This window comes from Macaca thibetana, chromosome 7 (assembly GCF_024542745.1).
Source record: "Macaca thibetana thibetana isolate TM-01 chromosome 7, ASM2454274v1, whole genome shotgun sequence".
Taxonomy (NCBI): Eukaryota; Metazoa; Chordata; class Mammalia; order Primates; family Cercopithecidae; genus Macaca; species Macaca thibetana.
In genome coordinates, this window is record NC_065584.1 from 69,774,753 (window position 1) to 69,797,135 (window position 22,383).

Genomic DNA, 22,383 nt, shown 5'->3' on the forward strand with positions numbered 1-22,383 from the left:
GAAAATACAAAAATTAGCCGGGCATGGTGGCATGTGCCTTTAATTCCAACTACTCGGGAGGCTGAGGCAAAAGAACTGCTTAAACCCAGGAGGTGGAGGTTACAGTGAACCGAGATCATGCCGCTGTACCCCAGCCTGGGTGACAGAGCAAGACTCCATCTCAAAAAAAAAAAAAAAAAAAAAAAAAAAAATTAAACTTCATCAAAAGTGAACACTAATTCTCATAAAAAGATATTATTAAGAAAATGAATAGAAAATTAATAAAAATTTCCTCCATATACTGAGAGAAAATATTCATAAAACATACATCTGACAAAGACATATACAATATAGAATTTATGTAACTCAATAATAAAAAGATAAAAACCCAATAAATGAGTCAAAAACTTAAATAGGCATTTTTCAAAGGAAGATATACAAATATCATTAAGCACATGCAAAAGCGCTCAACATCACTAGTCATCACAGGCAAAATTAAACCTCAGTAAGAAAGCACTGCACATCCTCTAGAATGAATAACATAAGAGATGGACCACAGTAAATGTAAGCAAAGATGTGGAGTGCCCAGAATTCATATATATTGCTGATGGAAGTGTAAAATAATACAACCACTTTGGAAAACTACTTGAAAGTGTCTTAAAAAGTTAAATACACATCTGTTTAACACAGTAATTCTACTTCTAGGTATTTACCAAACAGAAATAAAAGCATATTTTCCATACAAAGACCAATATGCAAATATTCATAGCTGCTTTATTTGTAATAGCCCCAAACTGAAAAAAATATCAGCAGGTGAATGGATCACTAATTTGTGGCATATCCATCTAAATGGAATACTGCTCAGCAATAGAAAGAAAGGAACTACTGATACAACAAAATGGATTGTCATCACAAATATTATGCTCAAAAGAATAGACACCGGACACAAAGGAGTACATACTGAATAATTCCTTTTAAATGAAATTTTAGAAAAGGCAAAACTAATCTTAGGTGAGAAATATTAGTAGAGGTTGCCATGGTTGGAGGCATACGACTGGGAAGGGGCACAGGGGACCTGTCTGAAGAGATGGAAATGCCTTACGTCTTGGTTGTGGTGGTGGTTCACAGGTATACATAAATTTGTCAATACTTATTGAACTGCTCATTTAAAGTGGATGTGCTTTTTGTATCTAAATTACACTTCAATAAAGTTGATTTAAAGAAAATGCCACAGAGTTTAGAAAGAAATAACACCCTATGATATGAACTAATTTCATCTTTCTCACATGACTTGTCATTGACCTAAGAGGACCAAAGACCTGGAAGCTTCAGTGGGAGTGAGATCAAAAAAGAAAGCATAGGAAAGTGTATAGTTTGCTTACAACACTCTCTACCCTCCTCTGCCCCTCCTGCTGTGTTCTACCTCATCTACCAGCTGCTGCTTCTACAGGGCTCTCCAGTATCCCATGATGGTTCTTAGATGGCTGTCCATCAATCCTGCCCTGAGCAGAGGCATGGGCATGAGTCAAAATCCTACAGCTAGGATTAGTACGCTTCAATAGACACATATAAACTGTACATTTAAAAGAGCTGTTAGAATTGTAACAGTGATAATTGAGGTAGGATAACAGCGATAAATGAGTAGGAGTTCAGATGAAACAAGAATCATAGAATATTGACAATTATTGAATCCGAATGATGGACAGAGGAAGGCTAATTACACAATTTGCTTATTTGGTATACGCTTAAAATTTTATATTTAAAATGGTTTAAAAAATAAGTGTGCCAACCAGAATACTGTTTGTATACTTTAGATCTTTTTATCTTTTTGTTGCTGACTATAGTCATATTTAATATAAATAAATAAAACTTTTTCCATGCCTACACAGCTCACCTATTGTGGTCGATGCCAATTCTGGGTGTAAAAGAAAATCCTTGAGGAAGTAGCAGGGTAAATCAACACATATCTAATTACACTTTTCCCTTATTTAAAATCCTTTGGTGTCTTTAAGGAAGTTCAAACTCTAAAATAGCATTCATTACTTCTTATAATTTCCCACCTTACCTCACTTATCTTCAGCTTTATCTCACTCAATATTTGTTCATGTCATTTAGGATGAGCTTTTTGAACTGCTTTCACCTCAATGGATTTGCCATGAATGCGTACATCTTCTTTTTCTTCTTCTTCTTCTTTTTTTTTTTTTTTTTTTTTTTGAGACAGAGTCTCACTCTTGTCACCCAGGCTGGAGTGCAATGGCACAATCTTGACTCACTGCCACCTCCCCCTACCAGGTTTAAGTGATTTTCCTGCCTCAGCCTCCAGAGCAGTTGGGATTAGGGGCACCTGCCACCATGCCCAGCTAATTTTTTTTTTTTTTTTTAGTAGAGACAGGGTTTCACCATGTTGGCCAGGTTGGTCTCAAACTCCTGACCTCAGGTGATCTGCCCACCTTGGCCTCCCAAAATGCTGGGATTACAGGTGTGAGCCACCACGCCCAGCCACTTACACCTTCTTCACCTTAACATACACTAGTCTCTGCCTGGAAAGACATCCCAATACCCCCAGGTCTTCTGGCTAATTCTCATTTATTTTGAGATGCTACAGAATGTGTATTGTCTTGCCAAGCTTCACATCTCACATCCACTGCACGTGTCTGTTACTCATCTGCCTTCTTCACTTGACTGTAAGCATCTTGAAGAAAGGGACTGTGCTGTTACCTTTTTATTCTCAGCACCAGCCCAATCACAGCAACTTAATAAATGTTAAGATTTTTGTTAAATTAATCAATGAATAAATGTAGACAAAATGCTAAGGCCATAGACATATCAAACAGAAAAATGAAGGCATATCATATCTAACAAGATTAGGAAGCATTAGAAAAGCTTTTTTCAATGACTTACTTGAATATATTTTAAAAATATTATAGACCCTAATAAGATCCTGCTTTAGGGAACACAGTGGTAATTGAAACAGACAATGCTCCTGACGTCATACAGATTACATTCTTTTCAAGGTACACAGACAATTAACAAATATAGAATATAGTGTCAAGTACCAATAAGCATTATAAAAAAATAAAGCAAGATCAGGGTTGGCAGGGGATTATGACTACATAAAAAAGCAATTTAAAGCTTCTCTAGGGAGGTGACATTTGAGCAGAGACCTGAACGAAGAAATGCATAAAGCCAGTTGATGATCAGGAGGAAAAACAAAGCAGAAGGAGCCAAAAGTGAAAAAGCCCAGCATCAGGAATTTGGGGTACAAGGAATTCTGGTGCCAAAACTGAACATTCTATCTCTAGAAATATGTATTTTTGGGGGAGTCTTAAAGGCTTTTCTTTTTCACTATTTTTCTATTAAAAGTCAAACACCACTAGGAGCAGTGACAGTTTAAGAATTAACAAGCTGCAGAGAATGAAGCAAGGGTAAGAAGGCAAAGTGGATTGCAGAGCAGGTCCCCAAAAGGGAAGACCAAAGGGCACTAAGCCTTGCCCATGTCACTGCTGTCCCTACACTGGTTCTGGGTAGAGACAGTGATGTGTTTAGATGACCTATGTAAAGGTGAGATGGGAAGAAGGTGGTATTACTGTCTGCCTCCTCTCCAAACAATTGCACAGACCCTTTCTCTTCCCACTTCGTCCAATTAGAAAATATCCTTTAAACAGCACCAGGGACAGTAAAAACAAGGATTGGTAACCTCTGGGATGGTATTAGTCACTGGAAAGAAAATTGGAAAATCAATTCTGTTTGACTTGTAGCAAATGATCCTGCTATGGCAAGGTAGGAAAAATACGGTCTTTAAGAGTCCAAGTGGCTGTTGAGTTCATAGCAGTGACTTTGCCACCGATACCACTTAGCAGTGGCAATAACTAACAAGATGGTCAATAATACGGGCTCAGGAGGCTAGGATCACTGATCCTGTGAAGTAAGAAAATGTGCAGCTCTTTCAGATACTTGGAAAAATCAACAGAGCCACAAGAGCCAGATAAAGAAGATGACAGCTCTGCCCAACAGCAGAGACATAGGAACAGAAGCCAGGAAAATGCATCACGGAAGAAAAGTGGCTTCCTGTGAACACAGGTGCAATAATCAAATTAAGCTTCCTACTTAATGTGTTAAGAGAAACATAGCTCAGCATCGAGTCCCACCACATACAAAGCATCTGATAATTCCCAAAGTGTGTTCTAACTTGTTTCATGTCATCCTTACAAGCAGTTACTTGCGTTGTCACTCATATTTTGTAGATAAGGAAACTGAGGCTCAAACTCATATTAACAAGTGGTACAACAAAAGCAGATACCTTGGTCCTCTGGTTTCCAGTCTCAGGTGGGCCTCACCCAGGACGATTCCACCAGGTGGAGAACTCTCCACCTTCTCAGTTCGTCTCTCTTCTAAACAGTTCACCCTCAGCCTTGTTTCTTTCCTCCTCTTCTGCTTTATAAGTACCCTAGCAGAGGGTTTGATGAGCTTGGGCAGTAGAATTAGACTGTCTGGGTTTAAATCCTAGTGCTACAAATTACTAACTATGTGACATTAAGCAAATTGTTTAATCTTGCTGTCTTTCTGCTTCCTCTTCTGTAAAATGAGAATTGTAATAGTACCTCATAGTGCTTAAAGCAGGGCCTATCCCATAGGAGAGCCCAGTAAAGTTTGCTATTGAAATTATATTCCTTTCCCCGTCACACTTCACAAGCCCTTGTTGACTATCCCCTCTGTTGTCCAGTTCCTCCTTTTCCTGCTTACATTTTCTGCCCCAACCTCTTCCTCCAACACCCCACCCCAACCCCCTCACACACACACACACCTTGCCCTCAGAAACAACTTGCTCTCTTTTTTCTCCCTTCCATGACTTCTGTGTTCTGTCTGCCAACTATACCTGCTCGCACGGCCTCCACTAACAGTGTCTAGGACGGGCCCAGCATTCCTGTACCTGTCCCTGCTGCCCTTGAAGCTGTGTGTACTGGTTGAGGCCCTGAAACTTCCTGCGGATAGATAGTTCAAAACACATTCTGTGAAACTGTTCCAGAGGGGAGAGCAGCAAGGTTTTGCTGAAAGATTGCAGAAATCAGAGAAAACAGAGATTTATAGCAGGTGCTGCTTTCTTAGAAGCCGAGGACCTGGGAATGCCTCAGGAATAACAATGAGTTCTCTCCTATCCTTACACGATTGCTTGGATGCAGGTGAAATCTATGCCAGCTGGTGTTTCAGGCTAATTAAAAGCGTGTTCACTTGCCTTATCCGTATATACTCTGCCCCTTCCTACTAACACAGGCTAGAAAAATACAGTTTTCCTTTGAATCAGTCCTCTTTTCATCAGAATAGATCTCCCTGCCCCGCCCCCACTCACCCCTCCCCCTACTCCAACACACACACACACACACACACACACACACACACACACACACACACACACACACACACACACACACACAGAGTCTTACCTGTCTTCAGGGCCCAGACATTCTGTATAGAAGAACCATACCATTGATGACCCAGATTATGGAAGGTGAATATTAAGTCATGACCCAGATCGGTCAGTCATGCCCAAATTGACTTTGAAAATGCCTTGATTCAATTAACTATCTTTTAAAAATCCAATTATTTTTTAAAAGATAAAACATCTAAAAAGTAAAACTACCTCACATTTCTCTCTCTATATATATACATATATATATAAATACATATATACACACATATGTGTATGTGTTTGTGTGTGTGTGTGTATGTGTGTGTGTAGTATGAAGACTTTTAAAGTACAAATCCTTGAAATTTACTCAGCTCCCTTTGCATCTTACTTCATGGATTACTGCAAAAATGAAGATGCAGACAAAATGGCAAATCTGAGAAGGGACGGACAGGCAAAATGGAGCACAACGGAGTCACTACTGCTATGTCAGTGTGGAGTCACACCTTGAGCCATAGTGTTACTTAACCATGTTCCTTGACGGCACACAATGTTATACTGTAATATAGATGTAAATATTAATATAATATAGAAGTAGGTAATATATAGTATATATATATCATACTGTAATATAGAAATAAATATTATACTTCTGGAATTCTTGAAATAGTTCTGTCTGTGATGGCATCAGAAAAAAATCTTGAGGGCTGAGCTATTTGTCTTCCGTGCCCAGGTTCTGTGGAACCCAGCACAGTGACTTTCGTCCCTGTGAAAGCTCAACAAAACACTAGCGAAGGGTGGTGATTCCCAGTTATATAAAGATCTTTGATGATGATAGGTACACAGGGGTTTCCAACTCAAATAGTGCAAAAGCGAGGAAACAATCATAAACATAAGTGAAGTGGGCCAGGTAGAACTACAACAAGCTGGAGTGCTCACAGCCCTTATAAGGGCAGGGTTGCTATCTGTAGCTGATTGTTGCTATGTGGAAATGCAAGCCTAAAGCACCAAATACTCTGCTTTTCTAAAAGAAGTGGAAATAGCCTGTAACTGTCAAAACTAATTCAACTTTTTAAAAAATCTCCAGGCAGCTCAAACAAAACCTATCTATAGGCCCCCAATTTGCAACCTCCTACCATAAAAGGTCCATGAGCTTGGTTTAATGCAGGGTGAAGTTATCACCTTGGCATCTCTATTTGTCTATCCATATAATAGAGATAACTATAATACCTTTCTCATAGCATTGTTTGAGAAATTAAATGTGTTACTACATGGTAAGCATTTGCACTGTCTCATATTATGCATTTTTATTATTAAAAATTATATTTTATAAATTTGCCTAAATCCATCTGAATGCAGTATGATTGAATTGAAATATGTAGTCTATAAGTCATAATTCCCACGTTTGATTGCATAATCTCAATAAAGAACCTCACCAAATCCCTCAAGCTATATTAAACATGATCCGTCCTATCACATTCACAACTTGTGACGATAGAAACTGAGGCAGAGAGAAGTCAATTTGTTGTCCAGGTTTGCAAAGATTCTCTGGCAATATAGGAAGTGTCTCCTTGTCTCAGTCACAAGTATCCTGTAAATTGGAATGGCCTCTACCATTGATTTTTACGATCACTAAGTTTTCTTTGTGGTTCTCCATGCTTTGACCATATCAAAAAAAAAAAAAAACAAGGTTTATAAAGACATGGATAAACTTTACCCTCTAAAAAGGCTTTAGTTGTGGGTAGACTATTTGTACTCAGGTTTGTATATTTCAAGCTAATTTGTAGAGCTTCACTAAGGAATCCCACTAAGCATCACTTAACACATTTTCAAACTGAATCTGACAAAAGTAAACATCTTTGAAAAATAGAAGCACAGGTATTCCAGTACAATAGCCCCTTGGTCCCCAAAGTGTGGTCCTGGGGCAGCAGTAGCAGCATTAGCTGGGTGCTTTTCAGACATGCAGAATCTTAGGCCTCACCCCAGACATACCGAATTGGAATCTTCACTCCCAGGTGATTTATGTGTGCATTACATTTGAAAAACCACTACTAGCCAACTAATCTCTATAATCTCCTGCAGCTCGTGTGTGACCAAGGAAAGGAATAGCAAAAAGGGTTCACTTTACATTTTACAGGGAAGGCTTTTACTATTTGTTAACTCACTTGAGGGACATAAACTGTCAAAAGCCAGCCCTCAGCATTTGTTTAATTATACTCCTCCAATGAGCCTAATTAAATATGACTTCCACAGAATGACTTCCACAGAAGTCATTTAATTGCACACCTCCAATGAAAATTCCAAAGAAACATGTAAGTTTGTCTTGGACCCAGGCCCTGTTTGCTGAGACTTGCTTTCAGCTGAGACTGACCAGTGCATTATTGCCAGTCAACATGGCCGCTGAGACCTGCTGCCCATTTGTCCGAGGACAGCCAGTGACAATATCCCTGTGTTGGTGTGGCTACATAATCAGAGAAAGGTGCTAAGTCCAATAGACCAGTAAATATCTTATCATTGGCAGCCTTGCTCATTCACAATGGATGACAGAAGCAAGTAGGTACTCCATGCTTTTGCAAAAATGAGGAAAGGTAGGAAAGAAAGGAGAGAGGATGAGAAGAAGGGAGGAAGGAAATAAAGAAGGAAATAAAAACATTATCAGGATATTTCTTTACAACTCCCATTTCCATCCTTCTTTTTTTCTAGCTATTGAAAAGCCAGTGCTTCTACAAGTCACCTTAGGCTAATGATAGAGCAAGAAAGAGGTACTTTGTCAATGACTCTACTAGAGGTAGGTGAGGGGAGACACAGGGTTTGATAATCTGTAGACCCACTTCACAGGTGGGAAAACCCTGCCAAGCTTATTCCTTCACCTTGATTAGACCCAAGGCAGGCAAGCTCTGTTCCTTTAGTGAGGCTATCCACTTCTAGCCTTGTGTTCAGGCAAGGAAAGGGTGGGTGTGGGTTCATAGTTTGGCTTCCACAACCAGATCCATCCTGCACTGTCCTGTCCAGTGGACTGTATATCAGTCAACACTCAGTAGGCAGGATAGCATACGACCAGCTATCGGCATAGCTCAGTGGCTCTCACTGTAAGCAGTGTGCTAAAATCCACCTTCTAGAAGAGACAGGTTTATAAAATCAGCTCATCTATGTTTTAAAAAGTGTCTTAAATTTTGCTCTAAATTTTCTGATTTTGTAGGTAAAACAGATATTCCTGAAAAACAGTATGTGTGTGTATGTGCACTACTTGTTTAAAGAAATCTCTTAGAGATTTGGCCGAAAGGCAGTTTACTGGGAACTTATCCAGCCATGCTGTATCTGGGCTAAAGTACATTGGTTTCATTCTTCAAGTTCTTCAGGTGTCACAGCACTCAACAAACAAATATTTAAAAATACCTTCTATGTGTTTGTCATTGTGCCAATTAACCTGAACCAAGTTGCTCATAATGATAGGAAGAATTAATTAGTCATGTTAATATTATGTTATTATGGGATCAGTATAGGAGTATTTGCATAATACTAGTTCAGTATAGGACACATGCAAACATATTAAAAACTAAAAACATGTTCTAACTGTGAGTAATTTTTCTTTTAATAATTGAGCTTTCAGAAACATTTCCACAGAAGTCATTGTCTCTATACTGTAAGTTATTTAAATTGAAGAAAAGCTATTATTTGTCAGCTCAGCAGGACCTCAGAAAGCATCACTCTTTTGCAGGAAAGCCAAGGCTTCCTCTCTCTGGGACTTAGAGAGCAGAATGTCAAGGTCTCCAGAGAACCTCATCCATGAACCATTGTTTCTTCCATCATTTTTCAAAGCAACTATTTTAGGTGATTTCTTACCTGAGCATGAGGAGGGGGCCTCATTCACAGACCCTAAGAAGCAAGCACCAGGAGCAAGGATCCCCCTTCAGCTCTGCCTGGCCAATTATCCCATATCGTAGCCCCTTTGATTTCTCTTTGACATACAACACAATTTAAAACTGTTTTATTTACGTGTCCATTTATTTACTTAGTAACTGCTACCTTCCCCCTGCTCTCTAGCCTCCAGTGAAAGCTCCAGGAAGTGAAGAATCACACCTCTTTTTCCCTTCTTTTTATCTCCAATGCTTACCTCAGTGTCCAGTCTACAATAAGAAGTCAATAAATAGTTTTGAGTTTTAAAAATGATGGCTGTTTTGCCAAAGCAAATCAGTGCCAAAGAAAAGGCAAGGCTGTGCCCAGCCTCGGCATTTGTCTTCCTCCTGCTGTCTAGCTTAGTATTGTGGGGGACACAGGTATTCATCAGAGAGTATTTCCATCTTGTCATGAAACACTACCTTGTAATCCAGTAACTATCACTGCAGTTAAAGCTGAGAAACCAAAAGATTTCAAATAGGAAAAACTCCCCAAAAGGATATCATTATCAAATGCATTTGCCAAACATTTCTCGTGATTAGCACATTGTTTATGGTTTGGGAAGAGCCTGAAAAGAGCAACTCTTTCTTGCTATCATAAAACATCACAGCATTCCCTTTTAGGCGGAGTCTATGTTATCCAATCTGCAAATGACTGGAGCATCAAGGTCAGATTCCAAGGTAAGTCCTAAAACACTTCTCTGGAAACAAGGAACCTGAGCCTTATGTACTTGGTGGCTCTAGCCGCCAGCTCAGCCCCTGGCGTACAGTGCATGCTGAGCAACATGCCTGTTACTGAACAAAGTAACAAGTGTTTTCCTAATTCCTGAATGTATAAATAATTCTTAAATGCCTATGAGTGAAAATAACAGGGGGAAGATACAATCTAATAAATGCAACAAAAAACTTTTAATACATGGGATGTAAGGAACAAAAGTTGAGTCAAAAAGTTTGATAATCACATCTACAACTGAATTAGAGGACTTTTTAAATCCTATCAAATTGATGATATATAAAGACATACCAAAAAATGTGAATCTATGTACTCTCACATACTCCTTTGAAGCCTTGAATTTTTTTTAAAAATAAACTACTGAGTGTCATTTCTCACAGTGGATCAAATTTAGCCTATGTTTTCATTCCTAGATTCTAAACGGAAAGAAATGCTTTAGGAATCTATTTTTTTTCCCACTCTTCCCTGGCCCTGGTTTTCTGGTTCTCTCTAGGCTGGGTTACTCCTATAGCGAAAGAACAAATTTGTCATGCTCTGTACAGTAAAGGGTTAAGTATTTCAGATAGTACCAGTGGATTTATTAATATATTGAATGTAAAAGGTATAAAAACTCTTTAGAAAATAGGTTTAAGTGAAATCCCATTAGTGTGCTAAAAGGAAAATATACTGGATGAACAAAAAAATCACTAAAAAAGAAAATAATAATAATGAATGGTGGTCCTGACTCCCTCATTTACCAGCAGTAAAATGAACTAACATTCCAGAACGATATCTGATTAACTAAGCCACTGAATTGGAGAGGTAACTAGCAGAACCCACTGGTGTGGTATGGCTACTCCATTGTAGAGCTTTTTATTCTCTCTGTGACTTTGAAGGTAGACAAGAAGTTAAATATTACCACATCCTTCAACACATGAGTCTGTGCTAGAATAGTGCAGTTTGAAATTCATCCAGATAGTCTTGAGTTCCTAGGAAAAAATTAGCATTTTTACTAATTTCTCCATGCCTCCATTTCCTTGGCTGTAAATGGAGGCAGCGCTACTGACTATGTCACAGGAGTGGTGCAAAAATTAAATGTAAAACTTTAGAAGTGTGTGTGGCATATGGAAGGCATGATATGTGTTTGATATCATGGTGATCATGATGACAAGGGTGATGATGATGATGACGATGATGATGATTCCCTTCCTAATTGGAAAGCACTTTCCTCGAACACTTTAGTGATATAAAAAGACAAATTATTGCTTTTTAATATTAGGCCATGGTGTAGATTGTATTACTGGCCTCAACTCTTCCCCTCCTCTTTGTATCCATGTCTTGGATAGTTTGGCTAATGGAATGAGGTGTTGGAAGTGATGTTGTGTCCATTCCACATCTAGGCCTTAAGATGTGTTGCATGCCCCCTTGCAGCTCGACACTGCCTGATGCATGACAAGAACATGCATTAGGGAGTCTGCTGGTCCAAAGATATTAAAAGATTACATGAAACAGACCAGTAGACCTGGAGCATAAGCATGTGTTTATTGTTAATGCCATTGGGATTCTGTAATTCTTTTTTACATGGCAACAGCTAACTCAGCCATAATGCAAATAATTGTGAAAATAATAGAAATAAGCAACAAACACAATATAGAATAAACCATGGCGGTAAATGCAAAATTTTGTAGAGCTGCAGTCGTGTGTACATGTATATGTACATACCAAAACTTACAAAAGTGTTATTTTTATAAGTACAAAGTGGTCAATTACATATGGTTCTCCTAAATATTCTCTAGTATGTGCATTGTGACTAGTATTTAAAATACATCCTCCTATGATTTAGGAGAGTTCCCTAAAATTAAGTAAGAACGATTTTCAAAGAAGATAGCACATAGATAGCACTCAATGCATATTTGCCGAAAAAGTTATTAAACAAAGACCCAAAAAATCAAGCAACACTCTGTATTTGCATCCTATTCGATGCATCTCTTCCTGCTCCTGCTCCTGCTCCAGCAATGTAAAAATGTGCCTGCTTCCCCTTTGCCTTCTGCCATGATTGTAAGCTTTGCCTTCTACCATGTTTGTAAGCATAGAAGCGGAAGCGCTATTCTTGTACACCCTGCAGAATCATGAGCCAATTAATCCCCTTTTCTTTATAAAGTACCCAGTCTCAGGTATTTCTTTATAGCAGTGCAAGAATGGATGAATACAGATGCTAACATAAGGTAAATGACTTTCACCACAAGTGAGGTATAAACTCAAGCAAAGCAGCCAGTGTGGTCTGGATGGCTGTGTCCTGTGCCCCTGGCCTTCAGGAAGCCAGAGAAAGCCACAGAGCTCCAGAGGCCCTGGCTCTGTGATAGCATCACCTGCAAGTACAAGAATTTCACTTTTATGCAACCCCAGGCTTTTGGAAACTCATTAAGAGTGATAAACATCAGTTTTCTTTCACAAAATGTATTTTGTGGATATTCCCAAAATCAATACCCGGTAGTAATAATGGTGGACAACAACTCAGTTAATAGAACTTCAGGTTTCTTTATGTCTAACAGTCTTTATGTCTGAAATTAGTGATATCATCCCATTCTCTAGATCTAATGCATACCTAATAAATGTACTAAGTAAAACATATTATTCCACGTCTCTAAACCATTGTGTCATGCTTTCATCACATAGTTTCCTCATTGAAGTACACATCTGTGTGTTTACCAAATCTCAGCAGCCCTCATGTTGTTTAGCTTAAATGAATAGTCTCAGGCTGAAATCGGTTGCTTTCAAACATAGGCTGACTCTTTAATTTTTAGCTGCATGAAGACATTTGCCCTTGTGAAAAGAGCAGCTATTGTCATAATGCTTTCTCTCAATCAGCGTAAAGTGCATCCATTTTAGTAACCATGGTTATTTCCAAAATTGTATCAATTTGAATTAGATGCATTTTTCCTTTGTTAAGGAAAAGGAACTTAGGTGCATTCAGTCCCATGTGCACATTTCATTTTAACCCAATAATGCCTATTTTCAAAATAAGCATTGATGTATTATACTTTTCACCTCATAATCTGCCACTTGCTTTTCTCTCCTAAAATGTAAAAACCAAATCAGTTCAAAACTCTGTTTCAGTTAGGCAGCCCTTAATGTAGACTACATTCTTTGGGTAATAATGATATAGGTTCATCCATTATAACAAATGTACCACTCTGGTGGAGGATGTTGGTAATGGAAGAGTCTATGCATGTGTGGGGGGAGTGGATACATGGAAATTTCTAAAACTTCCTCTCAATTTTGCTGTGAACGTAAAACTGCTCTAAAAATTAAAGTCTAAACTTTTAAAAGGTCCTCTAACAGCACAAAATCCATCTGTTACTTGAAACCTATGAACTGCTTCTTAGGTCATGTTTTGGAACTTTGTGAGGGCCTCAAGGGCAAGGACTATATTTTATTCAATTGTGTATTTGTGTGATGTTATAAGTTGAATTGTGTCCCTGAAAATTCATATGTTGAAATCCTAACTCCTAGTAACTTCAGAATGTGACCTTATTTAGAAACAGGGTCATTACAGATGTAATTAGTTAAAATGAAGTTATACTGGAGTAGGTTAGGCCTATAAGGATACCTAATCCAATAGAACTGCTATAATTTCTTATAACAAAGGGCAGTTTGGACACATACACACACACACACAGGGAAAATATCATGTGGAAATTAAGTTGTGGGCACGAAGGCCCTTAGCCCCCTAAAGATTTGCTGAAAAAATCACTGACTGACATGAGGCAAATTGATTAATAACAGAAAAGGTACATGAATTTATTTAACTGTATACATGGGAGCTTTCAAAATCAAGACTCAATTCCCCAACAAGTTACAGAAGCGTATAGATTATTTTGAGATTATAGACAGAATGAGAAAAAGCATGGCCAAAAACCCAAAACCGGGTTCTGTTGGTAAATCAAGTTTTAGTGGCAAGACATGTTATGGGAAGGAGAAAGGAAGAGGCTTGTCCAGCAAAGGTGGTCTTGTTATGTAGATGAAGCCTCACTGGTAGTAGCCCTCAGATAGAATAGTCGGAAAACATTTTTTTCAGGCCTTAAATGGTGTCATCGTCTCAGTTAACCTTTCCTAGATCCAGGGAAGGCCTAGAAAGGGAAGCCTTGGCAGCATTAATGGAATGTCTCTACAGACGCAAATTTCCCCCACAAAAGACAGCATTGCAGGGAAATTTCAGTCAACCGGTACTGTGGCAGCCATTTTGAAATATATCAAAGAAACGTATTTTGAGGTAAACTATTTTGATTTCCTTCAAAGTCAGAGATCAACGTGATGCAGCAGAAGCCAAGGAATGCCAAACACTGCCAGCAAATCATCAGAAACTAGGAGGGAGGCAAAGAGCATATTTCTCCTTCTGCCCTTGGAAGGAGGCAACCTTACTGACAACTTGATCTTGGACTTCCAGTCTCTAGAACTATAAGGCAATAAATTCATGTTGTTCAAGCCATTCTGTTAGTGGCACTTTGTTACAGTAGCCCTGAAAAACTAACTCAGGTGATATTAGCAGCAGTGAACCCATATGGGTCTGCAGAAACCTCAATTCTTGCCTCCTTAGAAGAAAGAATTTGACTGAGAAGCATAAGGCAGAGTGAGAGACCAAGGCAAGTTTTAGATCAGAGTGAAAGTTTATTAAAAAGTTTGAGAGGCCGGCACAGTGACTCACGCCTGTAATCCTAGCACTTTGGGAGGCCGAGAAGGGCAGATCACGAGGTCAGGAGATCAAGACCATCCTGGTCAACATGGTGAAACCCTGTCTCTACTGAAAATACAAAAATTAGCTGGGTGCAGTGGCATGTGCCTGTAACTCCAGCTACTCGGGAGGCTGAGGCAGGAGTATCACTTGAACCAGGGAGCCGGAGGTTGCAGTGAGCCAAGAGATCACGCCACGGCACTCCAGCCAGGCTACAAAGCGAGACTCTGTCTCAAAACAAACAAACAAACAAAAAGATTTAGAGCAGGAATGAAAGAAGAAAAGTATGCTTGGAAGAGGGACAAGTGGGCGACTTAAGACATTCAAGTGCATGTTTGAACTTTGACTTGGGGTTTTATACATTGGCATGCTTTTGGGCGATCTGCTTCTCTTTGCCCTGATTCTTCCCTTGGTGTGGGCTGTCCGCTTGTGCAGTGGCCTACCAGCACTGGGGAGGGGCCAAGTGGATTTACTGATGTTGTACGCTAGCTCAATTGAGGCATTTTTCCCTTGCTTGATGCAGTTTTTCTCTGTTCCTGGAAGAAGGTCGTATACCACTTAAACTCTTACATTTTGCCTTAATGTGCATGCTTGAGTCCACTCACTCAGCTCCTGAGATCTTACTGGGAAGCTGCTGATCACCAGTTTCGGGGTTTCTGTTTGTTTGTTTGTTTGTTTTTTCTGTCTGTTGGGAGACTGCCTTTCCCTGGCATGGGCTGTGACCAATTATTATTTTAGAGAGATATTTTTACAACCACCTGACTGTCACCTGATGGTTTCATAACACCTTTTTCCTGCCCTGCTAATGTCTGACTAGCTACCTACTGTAACAGTGACAAGTACAAAGTATAGTCATAGTCATTTATTTCACAGATTCAACAAATATTTACAAAATGTCTTTATTCAGTGCTATGGGAAGGGAATAGGGTAAAGATCCTGTTCTCATATAGGTGACATTCTAGTAAAGGAGAGAGAAAATAAATAATTAATTAATTAACGTAAAATATAATTTATCTTCATTTTCTAGAGAAAACTGGGGCTCAGAAAGACTTTCCTAAAATATAAACAGCATGTCTTATTCACGAGCACAGAAGAGAATCCCAGAAGGCCCACTCCCATTGGGGTGCCTTCTTGCCAAGGCTAAAGGCACCATCTCCAGTTTGTGTGTTGCTAAGTAACATGAAGTTATCTTTCCTGGATCTTACTTGTGAAAAAATATGAGATTTTGGCAGAATGGAAGCACAGGATTTGAAGTCAGGATACCAAAACTGTGTCTTTGTTTTGCTCCTTGTGCAATCCTGGATACATTAATTTATATACCTGAGTCTCCGTTTTCTCCTTTGCAAAATACCTATCCCGTGAGATTATTGTGCAGAATAAATGGGACAAAGAAAAAAACAATCAGGACTTATTTATTACTTCTGAAGTCTTTGTTGGTTCAAACTCAAAGGTCCTAGACTTCTCTCACATAAATTTATACTATTTTTTGTTTTGTTTGGGAGGGGTTGTTTGTTTTGTTTTGTATTTACATGCCTAATATACATATCTACTCAGAGATTCTGGGCTTGGAACCACATTTGGTATCAAGGCAGAAAGTTGTTATTCTTTATATTCAATGAAATGTATACTAAAATACCAAATACCCTATGTTCTCACTCCTTTCCCCACCACACACACACATAAATAGGTAAGTCGGGCTAACACCCCTTTTTTCTTGAGGATGGCCCATGATGATGATGACAGATGGCTGGGGTTGTGTGAGCAAGAAGGTACTCCCACCCACATTACACACCCAACACCATCTGCTTTTACCACCTGCTGCTGTTCACAAACAGCATGCATTGACCACTGTGGGCCTCTCCCAGCAACCTCACGAGATGCTCTCCACTTGGCTCCTCTTGCTAACAACAGGTCTTTATGTGGTTCCTAGAGGTGCTCCCATTAGTGTCTGCTGATCCCTGTAACTGCAACCATAGTGGTAGCCATTCTTGTAGGTGACACTCATTAGAATCTCTTCTGAACCTACCCATTTGTAAATTTGGTTGTTTCTCTTATTTTTATTGAGTTGCACAAGTTCTTTGTTTAGTCTGGATACAAGCCCTGTATCTGATAGATAATTGGTAAATATTTTTTTCCAGGATGTGACTTGTCTTTTCAATTTCTTAATGCTACATTTTGAAGCACAAGAAGTTCTAATTTTAAAGTAATCTAATTGAGCAATTTCTTTTTTTTAATGGCTCTTCCTTTTGCTTTTGTGTCTAAGAATCCTTTGCGTAGCCTGAGAGGACAAAGATTTTCTCCTGTGTTTTCCCCTAGAAATTTTTTGTTTCAACAAAAATGTTACATTTAGGTCAACAACACTAAAGAAAACCAAAATATTTCTTTCTAAAATACTGAAGATTGTCGAGCTGAAGAAGACTAAAACACAGAAAGACATCTGCCTCTCCCTGTGCTTGCCTGATGGGGACAGCAATTCACAAAGACAAAGTATCTTTCTACCTGCTCCCTCTCCTTCCTTCCTGAAGACAGAGATGCAAACTCTGTCTTTACTGGTGATAACTCTGAGCTCTTAGCTCAGAAGCTGGCACCAGCAGGGCTAGGAAAATCTGGGAACAAATTTTACTACCTTCCCACAGGTTTTCTGCCTTTGCAAGGGACTCCTTTGTCTTATCACTATAGAATTTATGGTTCTTTGTTAAAATACCATTTAAGGCAGAGATCCAAACCACTACCTTGTAAAAGACTTTTGAGAGCCTCCTCCCACATGATGTACATACAGTGTGCATTAAACATAAAAATGTTTCTTTTTCTCTTGTTAATCTGTCTTTAATTAACAGGAATCTGCTCCAGCTATATATTTATGAAGACTGAAAAAAAAAAGATTTTCCTCCTTTCAATATATTTTGAGTTAATTTTGTCTGTGTTGTAAGGTAAAAATCTAAGGAGTTTTGGTTTGGTTTGGTTTGGTTTGGTTTTTGTTTTGTTGTTTTGGTTGTTGTTTGCATGTGGATATCCAATTGCTCCAGCGCCACTTGTTGAAAAGATTATCCTTTCTCCATTGAAATGGGCATCTTCTAAAAAAATTAATCAACTATAAATATGAGTTTATTTCTGGACTTCTAATTCTGTTTAATTAATCTATATTCCTATCTTTATGACTGCATTAGTCTGTTTTCACACTGCTATGAAAAAATACCTGAGACTGGGTAACTTATAAAGGAAAGGGGTTTAATTGACTCACAGTTGTACATGGCTGGGAAAGCCTCAGGAAACTTACAATCGTGGTGGAAGGTGAACGGTTAAAAAGGCACCTTCTTCACAGGGTGGCCGGAAGGAGAAGTGCAAGCAGGGGAAATGCCAGACACTTGTAAAACCATCAGATCTCATGAGATTTACTCACTATCACGAGAACAGCAGTGAGGAAACTGCCCTCATGTTACAGTTACCTCCACCCTTGGTCCCACCCTTGACATGAGGGATTAAAATTGAAGAATGACATTTTGGGTGTGGATACAGCCAACCATATCAATGACAATAGCAAATTGTCTTGATGGCTATAGCTTTATAATAAGTTATGAAATCTAGTTAAATAAGCCCTCCAACTTTGTTCTTTCACAAAGGTGTTTTTGGCTATTTTAAGTTATTTGCATTTCCAAATAGATTTTTTAAAAGCTTTTAAATTTATATAAAAACACCTGTTGTGATTTTGATAGGGATTGCATTGAATATATAGATCAATTTGGGAAGTATGTAGAAATATAATTAATGTTGTATATTAATCTATCCTACAACCTTTGTAAACACGGTTATTAGTTCTAGTAGTTTTGGCTTCATTAGAATTTTTTACATACAATATCACATCTTGGAATAGTATCTTAATATCTTATAAAAAAGACTCATTTACTTTCTTCTTTCCAATTGGGAAAATGCTTTCAATCTTTCACTATTAAATATATAAGTACTCTTTACCCAATGGGGAAAGTTCTCCTCTATTGCCAGTTTGTCAACAGTTTTTATTACGAATAGGCATTAGATTTGGTCAAATGCTTTTCCTATGTCTGTTGAGATCACCATATGGTTTTGTGCTTTATTCCTGTAATACGATGCATTAAACTAACTGATTTTTCAAATGTCACACCAACCCTGAATTTCTAGAATAAATCCCACTTGGTCACGGTATATTAGCCTTTTTATATGTTGCTGAATACCATTTGTTAATAATGTATTAAGAACATTTTTGTCTACGTTCATGAGAGATATTGATCTGTAGTTTTCATTTCTTACAATTTCTTTGTCTAGCTTTGATATTGCAGTTGTAATGACCTCATAGAATGTATTAATTAGTACTCCCTCCTCCTCTATTTTCTAAAAATGTTTGTGAGGATTGGCATTATTTTTTCTGAAATATTTGATAAAATTAAACAGTGAAGCCTCTAAGCCTGGGTTTCCTTTGTGTAAGAATTTTTAATTAGTAATTCAATTTCTTTACTTGTTTTTCAGATTTTCTATTTCTATTTCTTCTTGAGTCAATATTTTTCCATTTCATCTATAAAAGGCATTAAATGCTCATAGCTTATAGGCTTTTCTCTGATAATACACATGTATACTACTACTCCCATAAGTTAGCACGTATGACCATCTGGAGTCAGTTGTGTTACTGGCTTTTATTTATAATTATTTAATTTGATTAAATATTATATACACTTCTTGAATAGGATTATAAAAAGAAAGACATTGCTTATAGGAAAATTAAGTTTGAAATGCCTTGGAAGAACATGATAAAAGCGAACAGCTTAAAACAAACAAAAACATTGAAAAACTGTTGTAAAACACACAGAGGGGAGATTGCAACGATCTAGAGTGATCCTGAACTCAGATTGCCTCACAAGTGTTTTTAAGCCCTTATTCCAAAAGAATATCACAAAGAATGCACCATTGTTATGGTTTATGCAAGAAAGACAAGCTCCTTTAGTACATCCTTATTTGAAGAAAAACCCATGCTTTTTGCCAAATACTTGTACATTGATATATTTTAAATTAAAATAAAATAGATGTATGTCCTTAGCTTCACTTAATAGTTTACCAAACGACTTGAGAGATATTCAGAGTGGGATAGGATATCACATAAATATCTGCAAGAGTTGTTGTGTTGATATATAGGAAAAATCTGAAAAGAATAACAGTATCAAACAGTAAATAAATTTGCTGGTCCAATCAAATGATGAAGCAACTTGTAGACACAAATTAACTTGGAGAATGGGGGAATGTATAACTTACATCCCAGGGACTCACTTGGAGGAACAGATTTGAGGTCCTCATGAGCATAGTCAATATAATGAGAATTCCACCTCTATTCAAAAAAAAAAAAAAAAAACAACAACAACAACAACAAAAAACACCTGGGTTCCTACAGCTCCAGACTTCATGGTACTGCAAAAATCTTTGCTAAATATGAACTTCATTTGGCTGAGAAGATAACCTGAAATTTATCTGGGAAAGAAACTCTAAATTCTTGAGGTGATAAAACTATTTGTTGGGAATAATAAGTGACTTTAAAGCTGGGGAAATTTATAATTAAGATTAGAGGTGTTGAAGTTATTTATATTCATATTGTGATAATTGTGTATAGTTCTTTTTTTATTGAGAAAATTTGATGCACTAGTTTCTGTCTTGCACATTTTAGTTTTAAAAATGTACCAGTCTGATTTAAGTTCATAAATACTATCGTAGTATTGTGAGAACTCAAAATTTACTAAATCTATACTTTATTCCATTAGACAATGAGAGTTATTTAAATATTTGAAGAGTTTTGTCAAAATTATTTTTTTCTTCTTCAATATGGGGTCTTGCTCTGTCACCCAGGCTGGAGTGCAGTTGCACAATCACAACCCACTGCAGCCTCAACTTCCCAAGCTCAAGCAATCCTCCCACCACAGCCTCCTGAGTAGCTGAGACCACAGTGATGCACCACCATGCCTGGCCTTTTTTTTTTTTTTTTTTTTTTTTTTTTTTTTTGGAGAGATGGAGGTCTCCCTACGTTGCCCAGGCTGGTCTTAAACTCCTGGGTTCAAGCAATCCTCCTGCCTTGGCCTCCCAAACTGCGAGGATTATAGGCATGCACCACTGTGCCCAGCCTCAAAATTCTTAAGAGGAAATTTTTAATGATATTTTTAAATACTTAGGATAATTTTAATGTATAAGTTAGGTCTAAGAAGTTGTAAAGCTTTTTTTAGAAGTAATTGTTGAAATTTCATACATTTATTTGTAAAGTCAGAATATTTTAAGCTAAATTGAAACTTTTAAGGAAAAACTACTATGGATAGTTATTACTTTAAAGAGTCAAAGACTAATTTTAAAATCCAATGTAACTCTAAATAATGTTTATTTTGTATGAAAGTTGTCCTCAAGGACATTAAAAGAATCTAATTAAATATATTTGTCACTTATCTTGATTATTCCACACCCACGGACTTCTTAGATTAATCTACCAATTCTAATTATAGTAAGTAGGTTTCATACACCATCTAATTATCATGTGCCATTGAGTCAGCCAAGAAGCTAAAGTGGGGAACTATTTGATTCATATATCTTTAGCTGTATGGGTGTAGGAAAGCATGACATATAGAAATTATAAAGGGTTATAGAGTCAGAAGATCTGGGTTTGAAATCAGCTGTACCACACACTTCATGTTAGACTTCTAGCAAATTACTTAACCCCTCTGTAAATATTCAGTTTCATCACCTGTAAAACCTTTACCTAACTCGTAAAGTAATTGTGAGGTTTATATAATGCAATTGATTTTAAGTATTTAGAACAGCACCTGACACAAAATTGAGTATTCAATAAATGTTGGCTGCTGTTGTTATTTATCATAGTTATTCATTTTTAAAAATGGTTTATAAGCATCACTTTCACCCAGATGTTCTTAAGGGAGTTTAAGTTATTATTTGTCAAATCTTACCATGAAGTCTTCTATTTGGGAGACTCCTACATACATACACCTTTCTGTATTTCAATTGCCATGACTTTCCAGTAGCCTCAAGGATGACTTTGCCTAAAGAAAAATGTCAGTTAAAGAAAAACATTTGGAATTAATCTCTGGCTTCGGGTTTAAACCCTAAGGCTCCATAAATCCTCTTGTTTCAACAGCCTTGAAGTCTTGCTGGTTTTTGACATTTCTTTCAAGAGAAAAAACCACTTTAATGATTTTGCTGAAATTGTAAGTGATTCTATCTCTTTAATTATTTGAGCCTTGAATGTGAGGACTAATCTGGAGAGTGAGAAGTACAGTCATCCCTAATATCCATGGGGGATTGGTTCCAGGACCTCCCTCAGATACCAAAATCTGTAGATGCTCAAGTCCCTGGTAAAAAATGGCATGGTATTTGCATATAACCTACACACATCCTCTCATATACTTTAAATCATCTCTAGATTACTTATAATACCTAGTACAATGTAAATGTTATATAAATAGATATGCTGTATTGTTTAGGAAATAATAACAAGAAAAAAATCCGTACATGTTCAGTATAGATGCATTTTTTTCTCAAATATTTTCAGTCCTTGGTTAGGTAAATACACAAATGCAGAACATATGAATATGAAGGACTGACTGTATTTCTTTTTTTTCTTTTTTTGAGACGGAGTCTCGCTCTG